Here is a 17577-nt window from a genome sequence, read left to right on the forward strand (position 1 = left end):
ACGTAATATTAATGATTGCAAAAAACAAAAGGAAATAATATCTTAGGGAATTCCATACAAACACAACCAGCGTCTGACTCTAATTATTTTTTATTCTGTCGAAAAAATTTTCTGCAATTATCACAACTCTGAAACAGTATCCTGAATTTTTTCAGATATTTGATTCAACTGGAAAAGGATCTTTTTTTTAAAGTTTGCAAAAAATTCTCAAGTACTGTATTTTCTTTTCCAAAGGTTTCAAGACCGGGTTTATCGTGGGCTGATTTTTTTTCAGCACTTTTAATTTTTTGCATCAACTGAAAGATTGTTTAAACGGTCTGAAAATTTACAGAAAAATTCCAAAAACTTGTCTATTTCGTTAAAAAAAATTTCTATACCGATTTCATTACGAAGTTGATAAAAAAAAGAATTGAACCTGCAGAAAATCTGAAATTGCAGAAATTTTTTTTTAAACAACATCAAAAATTGCGAGGGTCCGACGTTGGCCGGCTTCGCGTGGAATGCCTCATATGTGTACATGTATTAAGAATTAACGCGTACGTACATATCGTTACGAATTTGCGTCTATAGCCTGCATCGTTTACCTTTAATAAAAAATCTGCAAAACGTTTTGGGCTAATGGAGGTCGAAAGTGCACGCGAGGGCTCGTGCCGAGTTTTTTTTTAGTCTTTGCATAGATTATCCATATCTTGTTTCAAATATTCAGGCACGCACGCAGACACGCAAAGTACTTACTGCGTGCCGCAGCATCGCAGCATCGTTTGAAAGGACACAACGGCGTGGAATTTAACAGTTTCGTTTAATTTTAGTGAGAGAAAGAAATTACAGGGTCGAATTTCTTGTCGGTGAAGTTTATTATATATATGTATATATATATGTATATTAGGGTGGTGCAAAAAAACGGACTATTCTTTTTTTTTTTTTTTTTTTTGAGTCTCGTGTGACAAAATGTTAGTTTTTGATGTTTTAAGAGACCACTCCAAAGGACAGTTCAAAAAAAAAATTTCAAGAGGTCGCTCCACATGTTTTAAAACGTCAGATATCGTCAAAAATTGATTTTTTTTTTTGTTTTTAATTTTTTTTCTCTTTACGGTATAATTTTAGAGACAAAAAAAATAAGTTTCCGAAAGTTTCGGTTCAAAATTTGAATTTTGAAAGGTCGCTCATAATTTTTTTTCAATTTTTTCGTGCATTTCTTTAGATCTTTTCAAGCGACCTTTTAATATTCATATTAAAATTTCATAAATTTTTTTTTTTAATTTAGTAAGAAAGAATCGATAACAATACACCACGACATGAATTAAAAATCAAACAAAATACTGAAAATATAATTTTTGTAATTTGATTTTTTGACGATTTTTGACATTTCAAAAAATTTGGAGTGACCTCTTAAAATTTTTTTTTTGAGCTGTCCTTTGGAGTGGGCTCTTAAAACATCAAAAACTAAAATTTTGTCACACGAGACTCAAAAAAAAAAACACAGTCAGTTTTTTTGCGCCACCCTAATATATATATGTATGTGAGAGTAACGGAAATGGAATAGCGATTGAAAAAAATGTGCGTGGATCAATTATTGAAGAAAAAGGATTTTTTCCTTCCGCCTCTCTTTCTCGGTTTTATTTTTCATCGTTTGTTATTTTCCTTTTCCTACAATTCTTGTTTTTGTAGTTTAGTTATTCACTTTTATCTCGTTTCACTTTTTTCTTCTTCGCAAGCAGACTCTTCGAGGACTTCCTGATCCTCGCAAAGCACCTGCACAGATATTTCAAGTAAAAACAAAACTCAGCTAGGCTGACACAAGTTATTATTTAAATCGATCGATGCTCTCTTACTCGTTCTACCTTCTTTCTCTCTTCATTCGCCTCTCCAGTATCGTCACATTCATTTCTCTCTTCGACTTGAGGAAAAATAAAGAACAAATTGAAAAAAAATTGTTAAACAAACATTGACAAGTCTCTAACCTATGCATGCCTTAAACGCTGCAGACATTAATATTTTTCGCGGTTATGTATTATTTCTCTCCGTGTGTACACACGTCTTGTCACTTGTTCGCCAAAACAGCTGTTAATCCTTCGGTTATTTTACTTTTGACGAGACTTCTTTTTTAACGGTGGGTAAAAACAGTTCGAACACTTTTGCATATTATCCAGGAATTTGATCACCTTTCACACGATATTATCTATGATGTTACAAATCAAAATTCGACTTTTCGTTTTCATTCTTCCCAAGAATTGAACGAATGCCTTATATATTTCCATTCTCTAAATCAACACACATTTCTTCAAATTGCGTAGGATGAAAAGGAGGAGAGTAAATCCCGTTTTTTGAATCTTAGACAACCCAGAACAGTAAAAAAATTTGGCGTTTCAAAAAGTGGGAGGCTAGTCAAAAATACTTTTTTTTGGTACACCCGCCGTTGGACCTACGATTTGACCATTTTAAAACATTGTTTAGAACAACCAAAAAAAAGTTAGATTTTGCAAAAGTTGGGACTCGGTCGAAAGACAGTTTTCAGCATTTTTCAATTAGTTTAAATAACTTATCAATATAAAGTTTTCGAAAAACCTAGAAGAATTCCCAAAAATTTTAATTTCTTACTATGGATGACCAACTTCACGTAGGTCAGGTTGACCTCCCACCTTTCTTATAGTAAACAGAATTTTTCATCGTCTTCTGTAATGCACAGAGATGATAATATGTAAAGTGAGCGGTAAACAAGGAGATGTAGGTACATTAGAGGCTGCAGGTTGAAGGTCACTTCCTCCACTCCTCCTTGCTCCTTGGGGCAACCTGTTCCTCCGCGTATGTACCTTATATTATACTCTGGCCACAATGGGCGGGTCATCTCTTCTCTCGTTGCTCCCTTCATCTCTTCTCCTTAACTTCTTGTCGTTGTTGCATGGAGTTGCGAGCGGTAGAATTAGAAATAATTTTTTCAGGCATCAAAAGTTTACTTTATTTTTTGTTTGAGAAAAGAAATTGGCTTAATTAAACTGACTTTCTTTGGACATTAAATTTTTTTTCAAGTTCAATTGAATGAATTTCAACCGAATCTATAGTCAGGTAATAAAAGTTGAATAATTTGGAATGGAAAACCTGGAAATTTCATGGAATCATTTCACAAAAAAAATTTTTTTGCTACTCTGTTTTCATTTTCAGACATGCCTGAGTGCCAAAAAATTTTTACTCACTTTTTTATTACGCGTTCTGCGTTTCGACGTGAACGTGATACACTTTTCTGCGTATATTATTGCTATATGCTGTTACCTACAGTCGGTTAGTTTCTTCTTCTTCTTCTTCTTCTTTTTCTTTTCGAATCGCTTTGCTGCGGCCTTCTTGCGACGTGGAAGGAGAAGGAGACGCGCGCGCCCCGAGGAAATGATTTTGATCTGACGTGATTTGCATAATTCCAGCTTCTTCCCCGCCCACCGTTCACCTGCTCAATTATATTCGCTGCGGAATTTAAAACGTGTTTTAAAAAAATACAGGCTCTTCACCTTCTTCCTTCGTCCTCTTCTGAACCTTGCGCCTTGCTTCTCTCTCTCTCCCTCTCCCTTTCCTTCCTTCTCCTCTCTTCTCTTTCTCAAGCTTCTTATAAGATCTCCGTTTATCTCTTTGCGCACAGATCGTATTTCTGATTCGTAAGTACGGTGTAATACCGATAGAATATTACACAGGTAAACGTAAAAAATATGTATTTTTATTTTTATTTTTGGGTTTATATTTAAATGAATAAGTTTTTATTCTATTTGAATTTGTATTTGTTAATTATAATGTTTGTTTTTGTCTTCTTTACGTTGATAGATAAGTCTTGAAGTTTTCGGTTCATATAGTATTCAAGCAACAGGTTGCGGCAGGTTGAAATAAAAAACAAACTTTATCTCGTAAAACCATTTTTTCTTTTATTAATTTTACGGCTTTTCAATGTTTTTATAGTAAACTAATAGTTTTTTAATACTCGAGAGTAATTATTGCGATATAATGTAAATTGTTATTGTTAGTTAACCAAATTGTTGAAAAAAAAAAATCGAAAGATAATTTAAGGAATCATTCATTTTCGATAAAGTGTTTTACGTGAATTACAAGTTTTTGGCATCTCTGATTACGGATTCACTACGGCGTAAGAAAATTTTTAATTCAACCGAATCTGGAGAAAAAAATTCCGTTCAGTCGTCTTTGGGATCGCTGATTACGAATCTGAAATCAGCTATCGAGAATTCATTAAGCCGAATCCAATCAGCGATCCGGAAAGTCCTTGCATAAAATTTTCTGACCGTACTCGATGAAATTCGAAATTTTCGTCCGTCTTGATTTTGGATTTTGAAATTCAAAATTGGATCCGCTGTCTCGAATTTTCAAAATCTGATGTCAGATTCGTAATCGCGAATGCATCGAAATTTCAGACATATGAAAATAAAATAACGAAAGATGAATTCTTCGAAATCTTGATTCACTGGTTAGCAGTCAATCCGATCAGCGACACTTTCGAAAATCAAGATTTCAATCAATTCATCATTCCTTATTTTATTTTCACATGTCCGAAATTTCAATATTTCCACCATTCGCAATATTGACTCTCACCCCCGAAGACAAAACAACTCTCACTCTATCAACTCCATTAACTCCAATTCTCAGACTCCTTCGTAAACTCAGTATGCAGAAAGACGTTCGACGTCGAGGACTCGCAGCTCCACGCAGCATCCTTAGATCGAGTTTCGCGCATGAATCTATCCGCGACGACGTCGCGACGACGACGTTGAACATGCGTGCGTGCTGCACGCGCGTCGATGTCCGTCCTTTCCGTCGGCGTCGCGTCGGGACGCGCGGAGTCTCAGGAAGATAGGCGAGGCTGGTGGCTTCTCTCAGGAGTCCGGACTCTACTCCTGACTCCTGACTCCTATCCTGACTCGCGGGGAGAAGGGCGAGGTCCTCGCATCCCGTCCCATCGCATCGCATCGCATCGCATCGCATCTCGTCGTCGTCGCAGGCGGCGGGACGCGCTCTCTTTAAACCGTTGGCCGTTCACCCCGACCTCGCCTTACTCCCGATGCCGCCCGATGCACACTCCGCAACTGGTTCGAATGACGTTCACTCGCCTAGCGTTATAGTGCAAAGGTGCACTACTGGTACCTGGTGGACGCGGGGAAGAATCTTGGCCGGATAGATGGGCAAGGCGAGGCCTTTGAGGGTCTCTCTCCCTCATCCTGATCCTCATCCTCATCCTTGTCCTCCTCTTTTATGCTTTTCCTTTTCCTTTTCCTTTTTCCGATCCCGCTCCTCGATCTTCTCAGCTTCTCCGCGTGCAATGAGACGACGCGTTTCTAATGGATCCCGGTGAGCCAGGAATTTATCCGTTACATCGCAGTGTTCTTACGCACTAGGGAAAATCCCGGGAAAATTTAGGGAATTTTGAAAATAGGATTGGAATTTTTACTTCGTTGAAGGTTTAAGCTTGTTCTTGTATAAAGTTGGTGATTAACTATATCGATCTTGAGAAGAAGAGTCATTAATCAGTGGCATATTTCGAAACCTGCACCAAGACTTTGCCGATCATGATCGTGTTTTTTTTTTTTTTTTTTTTTTTTTTTTTTGTCAAACTTTGCGAAACTGCTCGATTTTCGCAAAGACGCTTGATTCTATTCTTTTTCTTTCTCATCTTTTTCTTATTCTTCATTTCGATCTGAACTAAAAATCGTTCTTAAATTTCGCACAGCGATTTCAATTTTGTGCAAAATTATACGCGTGATAAAATTTCGTAAGAATTGGTAAAAAAAAAAAAAAAAAAAAAAAAAAAACAACTAAAAACAAAAAAAAAAAAGGGGAATACAGGTGATTTCAAATTTATACAGTCTCGTTTTAATCAAACGTTATAAAATAAATATGCGCACAGTGCGCGGATTTCGCAATTGAAATCGTTTTCCACCCACCGTATTATAATAATACGCCTGTTGCGGGGTTACAGTGCGGGTTATGGTGTATATATCTCACGTTGTAGGTTTAGTTATATACGCGGTATTGCGACAGCCGAGAGTCAATTAGTCAATTCCTAATACGTCAGCTTCTTACAGACACGTATGCCTATCTTACCTATCTGATGCTTGTTAAATACCCAAGAGCCGCACGCGACACGATTTCCAGTTTTCAACATTTTTCCTAGATATAGCAATATACATATATATATATATATATATATATACACACATAGTTTGCCATTTATATTTGCAATGCTCGCCTATTCAGTGCAAGTGCAGCGCACCTCGGGACTTTCGATATTCTCGTGCTGCTTGCATACTTTCAACGATGTTGTGTTATGTATATATATATATATATATATATATATATATACACATATATATATATGTATATACATATCACCGCATATTTCCACCTATATAGAACGACGAAGTTGAAGATTATATATAATCCGGTTATTTCCGTTTCGATTTATCTAAATTCACATCCTGCCTTTTAGAGTTTCTTATTCTTGGTATAAAAAAACGTATATATATATACGTATATATATATATATATATATAGGCTCTGCGTGTATAAGTAACGTGTAGAAACAACTGACGGAAATGATGCAATTTTCTTTATCAATTTATATTATTTATATTCATCTAAGAAGGTAAGAATTAGAAACTGAATTTTATAAGGCAATTATGCAAATACAGAGAAAATAAGACATCAATTAACGGAGCTGAGAAATTCTGCCTTCGTTCGCCACGTAGGGATCACATAATATATATATATATTGTATATATAGGAACATAATAAAAATTGATGTTCCTTTTTTTATTAGATCTACAATTCCAAGATTTCTTTCTACGTTATTTATTCCTCACTATTCCATATAGCTTTGCAAAAAGGTGATGATAATGTTTAATTCAACCCGCCTGTGCCGGAGTTTTTGCGGATAGTTAGCATATACGATCGTGACGTCAAACGGAAAACCGTTTTCTGCGGCGGGGTTTGGGCTATTTTGAGAGGAAAGGGAGAAGAGAGGAGAGGTCGGGTCAGCTCGCAGTCACCCACGCCTCTATCTCCCTCTCTCTCTCTCTCTCTATCCATCTCTCTTTATCTCTCTCTTTCATCCTCAGCTCATTTTAGTCTCTCCCCCTCCCGGCTTCCTCCTCGTAGCTTCTTCATCTGCATCCTCCTCCTTTTCCACAACTGCATGGCTATTTGCCAAGGCGACACCGATACCTTTGGCTTTGCTTTGCGCAAACTTCGACCAGACGTTGTTACATACGTGATGCATTGTTTGTATGTATGTATATATATATATATATATATATATATATATCTATGATTATGTGTGTATACAAAATATGCGACGCGGATGAGTTGCTTTTATAAGATTATGACAGTGCGGTTTGAATTTTTTTTTTTGGTCCTTTTTTTTCAATATTAATAATTGTACACATTTTAGTGCGTGACAAGCGTGAAAAATTTGCACGAAAAATTATGATTAATTCTTCAATATTAATTCATTCGATTATGCTAAATCAATACATAATATGTATATATATATATATATATATATATATGTATATAGATGTATGTTACGCGTAGACTTTTTATCGATAATAAAAATTCACGATGTTGAAGTTAGCGAAGTTACAACGAGTAAGGAAACATTGAATAAAGCGAAATCACTCTTTTTCATCTTCAAAACGACTTTGAACTAGTCTATAGATACTTAAATAACGATCCCCCTCGCCCCCCACAAAAAAAAAAACAACATATCGTTGCATTAACGTTACAAACTTCATAAAATCCTGGTAAAGATTTAAACTTAAAAAAAAAAAAAAAACCATTCTTTGTTCTTGTGTAAAAATGATCGAAACAAAAAAACAAAGAAAAATTTAAAGGAACATCCTTAAACTATAGTTATAAGTAATCCATCAGTGCAATATAATTTTTCGTTAATTACCGTTTATTACTGTTTATAATCGGATAATGTTGTTTGAAATTTTCTTTTTGTTTTCAACGTAGATGTTTAAACAAATAAATATATAATATCCTGAGAAGGATTCACACGTTGACAAAAAACTGATGAATATCTTTTTCATCAGACATATATTACCAACATTAATTCTTTCTACATTATTTATTTCCTCACTGCAGTCGACGTGTAACGAATAATTAATCACTACACCCTGTACTTATACCGTAACGCCCATAGTATGCGAAAATAACTAAGCAGCAACTACGTGCACGTAACGCAGACGGAAGGTTATACATGTAGGTACGGTACGGGAATCGTAGGTATTCATCTCACTTGTCAAAGATCAAAGGCACCTTCTGTAGGTACGCCCTGCCTCTGCTTGTATGTATTATTACACCCGCAAACCCATCGGTAGAGTTGCTTTTTTTAAGAACAGGACACAAACTTCTCTTTTCCTCTCTTCTTCTTACTCCTTACGATTCGATCCATTTTTCAACGTATATATATAAACTACGGTTTGTATAATAACCATTAATCTTATGAAATTCAATTCCTTTTCAACAGTTGTACTCTCACGACACGCGTCTTCTCTTCCTCTGATTATTACGAATTTTGCGATTTCTTCCTTCTAACCACACATCGAAAACCTGAAAGAGCTGGAAACCTCAAAGAGAATGTTAAATTTTCTCATGAAAAATACTAGAAAATATTATTTTTACATCGTAGAAATTAAAATTAATTTCTTGAGGTATCAAAACTTTACTACAAACTCATATTTTTTTTTTTTTTTTCTTCATCTTTGACATTAAATTTTTCCACAAATTCAATTGAATTATATATATATATATATATACATATATATATATATATAAAGTTACGTAATAAGAGCAAAACTTAATAGAACTGGAGAAGAGTTCAGGTGAAAACTGGGTTTTAGTGTCCGGAAAACGTGTATTATGGAATTTTTTTCTTCACAAAAAATTTTTGCATACACTGATTTCAATTTCACACACACACACACACACACACGGCCGTTACGAATTGTTGACCGGCGGTACATACATATATGTATATCAGGGATCATTCGGTCGCGCCTTGGCGAGGCGTGGGTGGCGGTCGGAGCCTCTGGCAGGAGGCCAGAACTCGTAGGAGGCTGACCAGGCCGATAGCTGAGTGACCCCAGCCTATGACCTCTCCCGAAATAACGCCTGACTAGAAACTCGGCGCAGGCTGCATCTCTCTCTCTCTCTCTCTCTCTGTCTGTCTGTCTGTCTGTCTGTCTGCATGCCCCGCACTTTATACACTTAACTATTTCTATTTTCATTCCCTCCATCGTGCCATAATAATTCCAGACCCTTCGAAACTATAGCGTAAATATATATTTTCTTAAAAATCATTATGCAATGACAGAGGTTGACGAGGATTTTCAATCTGGGTTTATACAGATGTGAGATTTTTATTTCTTTCACTTGTCTGATCGAGATAAGGGAAAATTGTTTTATTGAATAAAGTTTGCTTTTGTAGATAAATCATAGAAGGATATTTCGTATTTTATGAAAAATTATAACATATTTTATGAAATTATTTTAACTTGAGTAAAGAGTTAAACAAACTTCAGTTTCGCGCTTGAATGAATTTTATTTGAAAATAATTTTTGAAAGCATAGTTTTTCTACACATACATATATAAAATTACAGGCACAAAATCTTTCTGCAGATTTGTGCTGGTGAAATTATTAAATCGATATCATTTATCTCAAGACTGGAAAAGCAAACTTTTAAGAGGATTGTCTTATTTATTTTATTTATTTATATATTTTTTCCATTGTTTCGATGCATGAAAAAATTTAAAAAAAAAAAAAAAAAAACTTGCAATAATTATCGTCTCACCGAGAACATTGTTATTCAAATGAATATAGAATATCACGATATCTAACCTGACCTAACCTAACCTAACCTAACCCACACTCTATCTTCACGAGTGATTCCCTATCCGTTTGGCTTACGAATATTGTTATATCTTAAAAAATATTGATATAATTGTAACGAAATATCGTCTGAAAGAAACCTGACCAGATATTGTAGTTATCTATAGAAAAAAAAAGAAGAATCAAAATCTAGAGTGAAAAAAAAAAATCTTATACAAACCTACAGCTTATCCTACGAATCTTTGATGTTTTACAGATCATTCGATCATTAGTTCATCACATGCCAGTTATATATGTATATATATATATATATAATCAATATTAATTACAATAGAAAAGGGCCTAGAAGAATCGATCGGTATTGAAAAAATGTTAATCATACTTTTAACCAGAATGATTTGCAGAAAATTCTTTGTTCCTTCGAAATATTATTCATTCAAATCATATCCACTAAAAAATTATTTAACAAATTATCTAATTTATAAAAATACGATATAGTCTAACGTTTTTTTTTTTTTTTTTTGTTCTTTTTTTTTCTCTCTTCTCATTTCTTTTCTTCACTTCGACTATTTTTTATGCACGTGTATCTATCCATGGTTATATTTCCAGGAGTATCTCATTACTCGGGCAATGGAGTTATAAGGCTCTCTTTCTCCTCTCTCTCTCTCTCTCTCTCTCTCTCTCTCTCTCTGTCTGTCTTTCTTTCTCATCGAGGCCGGAATACCTGCACGCACGTGTCTCGCATGTCCTCTATTTTACGATTAAATCGAGCCAATCAATTCGTTATCTCGAACATTGCTCGTCACCGGCTCGAATTGCGCAACTCAACTCCCTTCTCTCTGCGCCCTAGCTCTCTTTCCATTCGTTTTTCATTTTTCTTCATTTTCCCCGTTACAAGTTCGAGCTCAGATCGAAAGCTACGAAAGAATCCGAATGTGCTGAGAAAATCTTCCCCTCGTCCCGTTTTTTTTTTTTTCCTCAAAAGCCATAAGCGACGAAATAAAAAATAAAAAGAAAAAAAAAAAATTGAGCACGAATATAGTGCAGCACTTAAAAATGAAACAGGTTTAAAAAAAAATACACAATCAAAGTTCGAGAAGAAAGAAAATCAGCGTAAGTTACATCGACATGATCGATTAGGTTATTGGGTGTAATATTGTGTAGACGTATGTGAAGTGGACAAACCTCGAGTTCAGTCTCGTCGAGGAATAACATACAGCGAGCATTTTTATCCCCGTTTGTTTGCCGAGTGTTTGACACCATTTCTAACCCGTACACGTGTGTATGGATCTACGTATGTATGTACGTGTATTGAGGATACTTGATAAGTTATCAAAAAAGCCGATAAGTCGCGAGTCGAGTGGTGCGAGTGACCTGCAGCGTTCTAAACTTTTACCTGTAAAATATGTCGAGTGTTTATAGGTAGGCTGCTTGGTTGCTTTGTAAAATGAATTATAATACAAACGGGGATCATTATTGGTCTAAAAAGATCGATTTGGAAGTTTGCGGTGGCAGTTTCAACTCTGACTTTAATCTTATCATTAATAAGATATCAATCATCGTCGTCGCAGGTGGAATTTGTATTTCTTCTTCTTCTTCTTCTTCTTTCTCGGCTTATAATTATCCGTATAAAAATTCTACACCCGGTATAGGTGTGTTTAGTTATGTAAACGTCGAATGTAAACCAAGTGTCAAGGCTTTGCGGGCGCATATCACACACCTTACGTATAGATAGACTATAATATAATCATATATCGGCTGATAGACGATTTTAATTTCAGTCGTGTCACTCTATACACGCTTCAGCGATTAGGCATACGCTCGTGTACGTATTAAATTAACGAATTACGTATTTTTCGTCTATACCTAATCTAAATGCGTTTTCTTCCATTTTTCGTTCCTTTTTTATTCTTCACTTGACAAAATTAAAATTCAATTCAATTTATAATATAATAAATTATCTATCTATAGACGATAACGCGAACATCTTTTCTTTTGCGACAAACGGGTATATATATATATATATCCGTTTATACGATTGATCATTCTTCTTCTTCTTCTTCTTCTTCTTCTTCTTCTTCTTCTTCTTCTTCTTCTTCCTGCGTATCGAATAACCGTTGTCAATGGAAGGAGTACGTATACCGTGAAACCGGGCATGGATCATGGATCGTATGTGATATCGCATGCATGCCGCTCGATGCAGAATCTTTATTTCTGGGTCCAGGCAGCCTCGGCTTACGATTAACCGCGCGGCGCGGCGTTATTATTGCGGCGTATAGGAAGAGAGCCGGCCGAGCCCGCAGAGCGGATCAGAAGAGGGAATTGTACTCCATAGCTGTGTTCCAATCTAGCCAGTATGGCTCGTAATAAATATGCCCCGGTTCGCCTGATATAACGCAAGGCGTGGGCTGGAACCACTGGAATCAGTCGGCGCTGCTTGATTTACGCCTTTTACCGCAATGCATCACCTCGAGCTATCTTTCTCCTCCGCTCCATTTGTTGCACCCTGAAATAACCGCCATTTTTTCATTCCATTTCATTTTGTTTTTTATTTTACTTTATTCAGTTTTTTGTCAAGAAACTTTTATTTTTCATCTACTCTGCCCTCGTCCTTTCTCCCAATTATTATTTATTACTTTTATTCGTTATTCGTACACCGCGTTTACCGCACGGATATTTTACCGACTATCTTTTTTTTTTTTTGAGTCTCGTGTGACAAAATGTTGGTTTCTAATGTTTTAAGAGTCCACTCCAAAGGACAGTTCGAAAAAAAAAAATTTTAAGAGGTCTCTCCATATTTTTTAAAACGTTAGAAATCGTCAAAAAGCGAGTTTTTAAAAAAAAAAAATTCTCGTTACGGTATAATTTTATAGACAAAAGAAAAATAAGTTTCCGAAAGTTTCAGTTCAAAATTTGAATTTTGAAAGGTCGCTTATAATTTTTTTTCAATTTTTTGGTGCATTTCTTTAGATCTTTTCGAGCGACCTTTTAATATTCATATTAAAATTTGATAAATTTTTTTTCTTCAATTTAGTAAGGAAGAATCGATAACAATACACCATGACATGAATTAAAAATCAAACAAAATACTGAAAATCTAATTTTTTTAAGTTAATTTTTTGACGATTTTTGACATTTTAAAAAATTTGGAGCGACCTCTTAAAATTTTTTTTTTTGAGCTTTCCTTTGGAGTAGGCTCTTAAAACATTAAAAACTAACATTTTGTCACACGAAACTCAAAAAAAAAAAAAAAAAAACTGGTTTTTTTGCGCCACCCTAATATACATATATATTGTATATTACCTCCACTTTAAAGAATTATACTCGAATATCCAGCTGTTAGGGATTCGAATCTCTCGTGGAAAAATTAAAGACTCAAAATCAAGAATTTTGTTACAATAAGAAAAAAAAAAAAAAAGAACATTGAAAAGCTGAAGTGAGAAATAGTTTCGTTATCCGTATATAGGTATGATAAACTTTTGATGCACGGAAAAGAAAAAATTAAAAAAAAAAAAAAGAAAAAGAAAAAGAAAAAGTGCTGGAATATGGAAATATTAGCAAAAGAATAAGGAGAAAAAAAAAGAGGGTAAAAATGTTGACGTTGAAGAGGATGATAAAATCGCTTTATACGTATACATACATATACATATATCTATAGCCACCTAAAACCGGCCTGAGAGTATAGACATACAAGTATGTATTATAATAATACAAGTCTCGATCGCTTGTAAACACGCCGTTTATTAAAATATAAAATTGCAAAAAATTGCTCGTTTGCATTAAATATTTAGCATTTTAATTGGCTTCTGCGGCAGCGTGCGAGGCGGACCGGTAGCAGCTCGTTCCTCGACTTGTTGATCCACCTTTTTACATACCTATACCTCCAGTCCTCCAGCTATATTCCATCGCGTTGCCCTTGCCTCACGGTTCTCTTCAGCCCCCGTTTGTTATAAGACCGGTTCCCCCCTTCAGCGCCGACGGGGCAAAACGCGCCATCAATGAAAAACTCGACTTATGATAACACCGTGGTAGACTCGGGGCGCCTTTCCCTCTCCCCCCCCCCCTCCCCCTGCCCTTTCACCCGCCGTTTTCCCCTCCCGCGGTGCACCTGATTGGTGTCGGGAGCCGGGAGGCCAAGGGGCGGAGGGCTACTGTAATTACTAATTGCCACCGAGTCTAATTAGTAATTCACGTGGCCGGTTCATCAGGGCTGACCCTGATGCCTGAACGCCTGAACGCCTGAACGCTTGCCTGCTGCATCCGATCTTCTTCGCTCCTACGGCTCGTCGGTTTTTCTTCTCATTCTTCATCCCGCAGCGGTGCATTTTTCTCACTAACTTATACTGTATGGATACATATAGGTATGTATTTACCTCTGCATGGGTAACTCGACGATACTGATGCTTAACGGATAGAGATTCGAGATTCAGAAGAACCTGTGAGATAATTTAACCTCTTTTCTGGCGCCTGCGTGATACTGCACTTTTAACGTCTCTTTATTTAGAAATAGAGATATAGGGTATAAGATGATCTGGCAACAGAGAAACTGGCGTGCTCATTAGGTTATTGAAATATTTGCACAAATTGAAATTGTACAACGAGTGCTGAAATCATTGTCATTCGATTCGACACGAATTTTTTAAACGCGGTTCGTACAAGACTTTAAGGGGTTATATCCAGTCAGAAGGCTGAAAACAAGCGATTTTTTGAGGATTTTTTATGAAGAGACATTTCAATTTATTAATACAAAAATGAAATGAAAAACAAAAAAGATTTAGTTAATATAAGGTATTATCTGGTCTTGAATCGAAGGAACGAGCTAGATATTAATTTTTAACACAACGACCGCTTTTCAAAATAAAATTTCGATCTTCCATAAAAATTTTCGTCTTAATTTGTTTATAGAATGGGAAATATTTACCGACGAGAACAAATCTTCCATCCAGGATTGAAAAATAAATATACAACAAGCACGCGTAAAAATTTGAGACTGATCGGTTAAACCGTTTCCGAGAAATCTTGCTCTTCGACTTTGAAAACATAGTTTTGATAAAAACGCGTTCAAAGTTTCAAACGCTCCAGAGCTTCTTTGTAAATGCGTGAGTAACTTCGATAATATTTGTTGGATCGTCATGAAATTTTCTGCACATATACTTGAACGTATGTAAGTTATGAAAAGGAATGAATAAAAAAAAATCGCTTTTAAAAAAATCCTGACTAAGTATAACTTCTGAATAGAACTCTCTGATCAGGTGCAAGTCGAAGCTTTAAAAAAGGAAAAGTTTATGCGTGCACGGTAGCGCGGTAACGAACGCGGCTTGATCAGCGTTCGGAGAAAATGGAGCTGCAAGTATAGTTATATAGACGATATGATGGATCGGTTGAATTCCCAGATTGGCCAACTCAGCGGGAGGTTGCATGGTCCGGACTTCTGGAGCTAGCTGAATCCCCGCTGGAGTCTCTCCTTCTGATATATACGCGAGTCTCGGTTCAACGGAATAAATAAAAATGCAGCCCATGGCATTGGGTACAGATAATAGCCGTTAAGCATAAACAGCCGCAGCAGCATTAAAGGCAATACGAAATGGTAGCTCGGGGTAGCGATCGGTTGGACTGACCGACAAATGGCCACAGCATGTTATAAATAAGACGCGCAATTAGAAGGAGCGGGTTAATTAATGTGGACCAAAGCTTAGCCGCTCTCATACTTTCTTCTCTCCCTACCACGTGGACGTGAACTGAACAGGCATCAGGCAGCATCGCCTCTTTTTTTTTCTTTCTATCAATTTCTCTTGGGTCTTACGTGGAAGAATACTTACACACTGATCTGATTGTGTATCATCATCGTCAATTGCTTGTTTAGAATTAACGTATCTAGACACAAGCTGAGGACAAGTGACAACATGACTTTATGACTTCGACATTGTATAGGTACTCGGATTTCTAAAACGAGTGTTCATTTTCTTCGCACTCTATTCAGCTGCAGGAATGAATCTCAAACATGGTAGCCCTGGAAGTCGGCAGCAGCACCAGCACCAATGGTATAGGTACAAATAAGTCGTACTGATCGTGGTGGAGAGTGGTTTGATTAATGTGCGGGGCTGTGAATAGAAATCGTAGAGAGTTAATGGTCTCGCCACCCTTATATACCGGCGTTGCATACCTATACGGATAGTCCTAGTATCACTTCCTCCTAACCGCACGAGTCTATCCAGCAACAGCAGCAGATGTTTAACAGAAACCATTGAGTAAATCGAGAGAGGAAAAATTAAACGATACATACGTAGATAGGTATACCTACTATATCGTAACACCTAGTCGGACATAACTTGTCGCGTTTAAATGGTATTCGAAGCTGAAACTGGCAGCCAAACGTGTTGAACTTATTGAAAATAAATAAATGCAGTTCAGTTTTATTCGTGTAATTCTATGAAAATACCTTCATTACCTTATTCGAATGAATGTTAGAACGTTTGGCTCTTAAGGTGCTTATAAAGACCCGTTGTACACCTCGAAAACGCGGGGATGCAAAACTCCTATACCGCTCAAGCGATCAGAGTGAAACTTGGGCAGTTAGTTCCTTATTTTGGCAAAAAGTGGAGCGTCTTTTTTCTTTTTCAAAATTAGTAAAAAAATTTTACAGATTGGTTACCACTCACAGAAATTGACCAAATTTTGACAGTTGCACTGAATAGATTGAACTATTCGGTATGATGCCACTCGGCGGTGATGAAACACACATTTTGAGCCCAGTCTCATGAGATTTGATAGTGAAATGACGAAATGGCAGCTGATTTGGTTTTCGATTACGAAGTACACCGAAATCTCATTTTGGCGACATTGTTACCGACCTTTCATGCCTGCCGGTAATTTTTTACCGACATTACACGCATACATTACCGGCATGTGCGAAATGTCGGTAACAATTGTCGCTAAAATGAGATTTCGGTGTACTTCGTAATCGAAAACCAGATCAGCTGCCATTCCGTCATTTCACCATCAAATCTCATAGAACTGGGCTCAAAATGTGTGTTTCATCACCACCGAGTGGCATCATACCGAACAGTTCGATCCATTCCGTGCAACTGTGAGAATTTGGCCAATTTCTGTAGGTGGTAACCAATCTGTAAATTTTTCTTCCAAATTTTTAAAAAGTAAAAAGACGCTCCACTTTTTGACAAAATAAGGCATTAACTGCCCAAGTTTCACTTTGATCGCTTGAGCGGTATAGGAAGTACATACCAAAGATTAGACTAGACGGAACATCCGTTTTGAAATTGGCTGATTTTACTCAACGTTCATTCGTCAGTATTGTTGTTCATTCTGTTGGTCAATCGGGGAAAAGAAACTGAACCTCGTTCCTGAAGAGGTATGAGGCAAAAGGAGCTAAAAGGTTCTTCAAACATTGTCATGCCATCTTGGATCTGTCAATTTCCTCGTGTGTTGCATTGTGTATCCAAGTGCAGGTTTCAAGCACGAATGAGGTTCGAGGTACCGAGTACCAACGCCTGGTTGAAACAGCTAAAGTGTTATTATTTATGAGAGAATGTTCGCGAGTGTATCCCCCCGTGTGGTGCTGATATAATTGCATATTTCCGCGAACTAGCCAAGCGTGTTTGCAGCTCTGACATTTTGACATTTATGTAAAGTATTCAATGAAAAGTATTTTGTACCCATACGTATATAGTATATCCTCGTC

The sequence above is a fragment of the Diprion similis genome, chromosome 7, assembly GCF_021155765.1.
Source record: "Diprion similis isolate iyDipSimi1 chromosome 7, iyDipSimi1.1, whole genome shotgun sequence".
Lineage (NCBI taxonomy): Eukaryota > Metazoa > Arthropoda > Insecta > Hymenoptera > Diprionidae > Diprion > Diprion similis.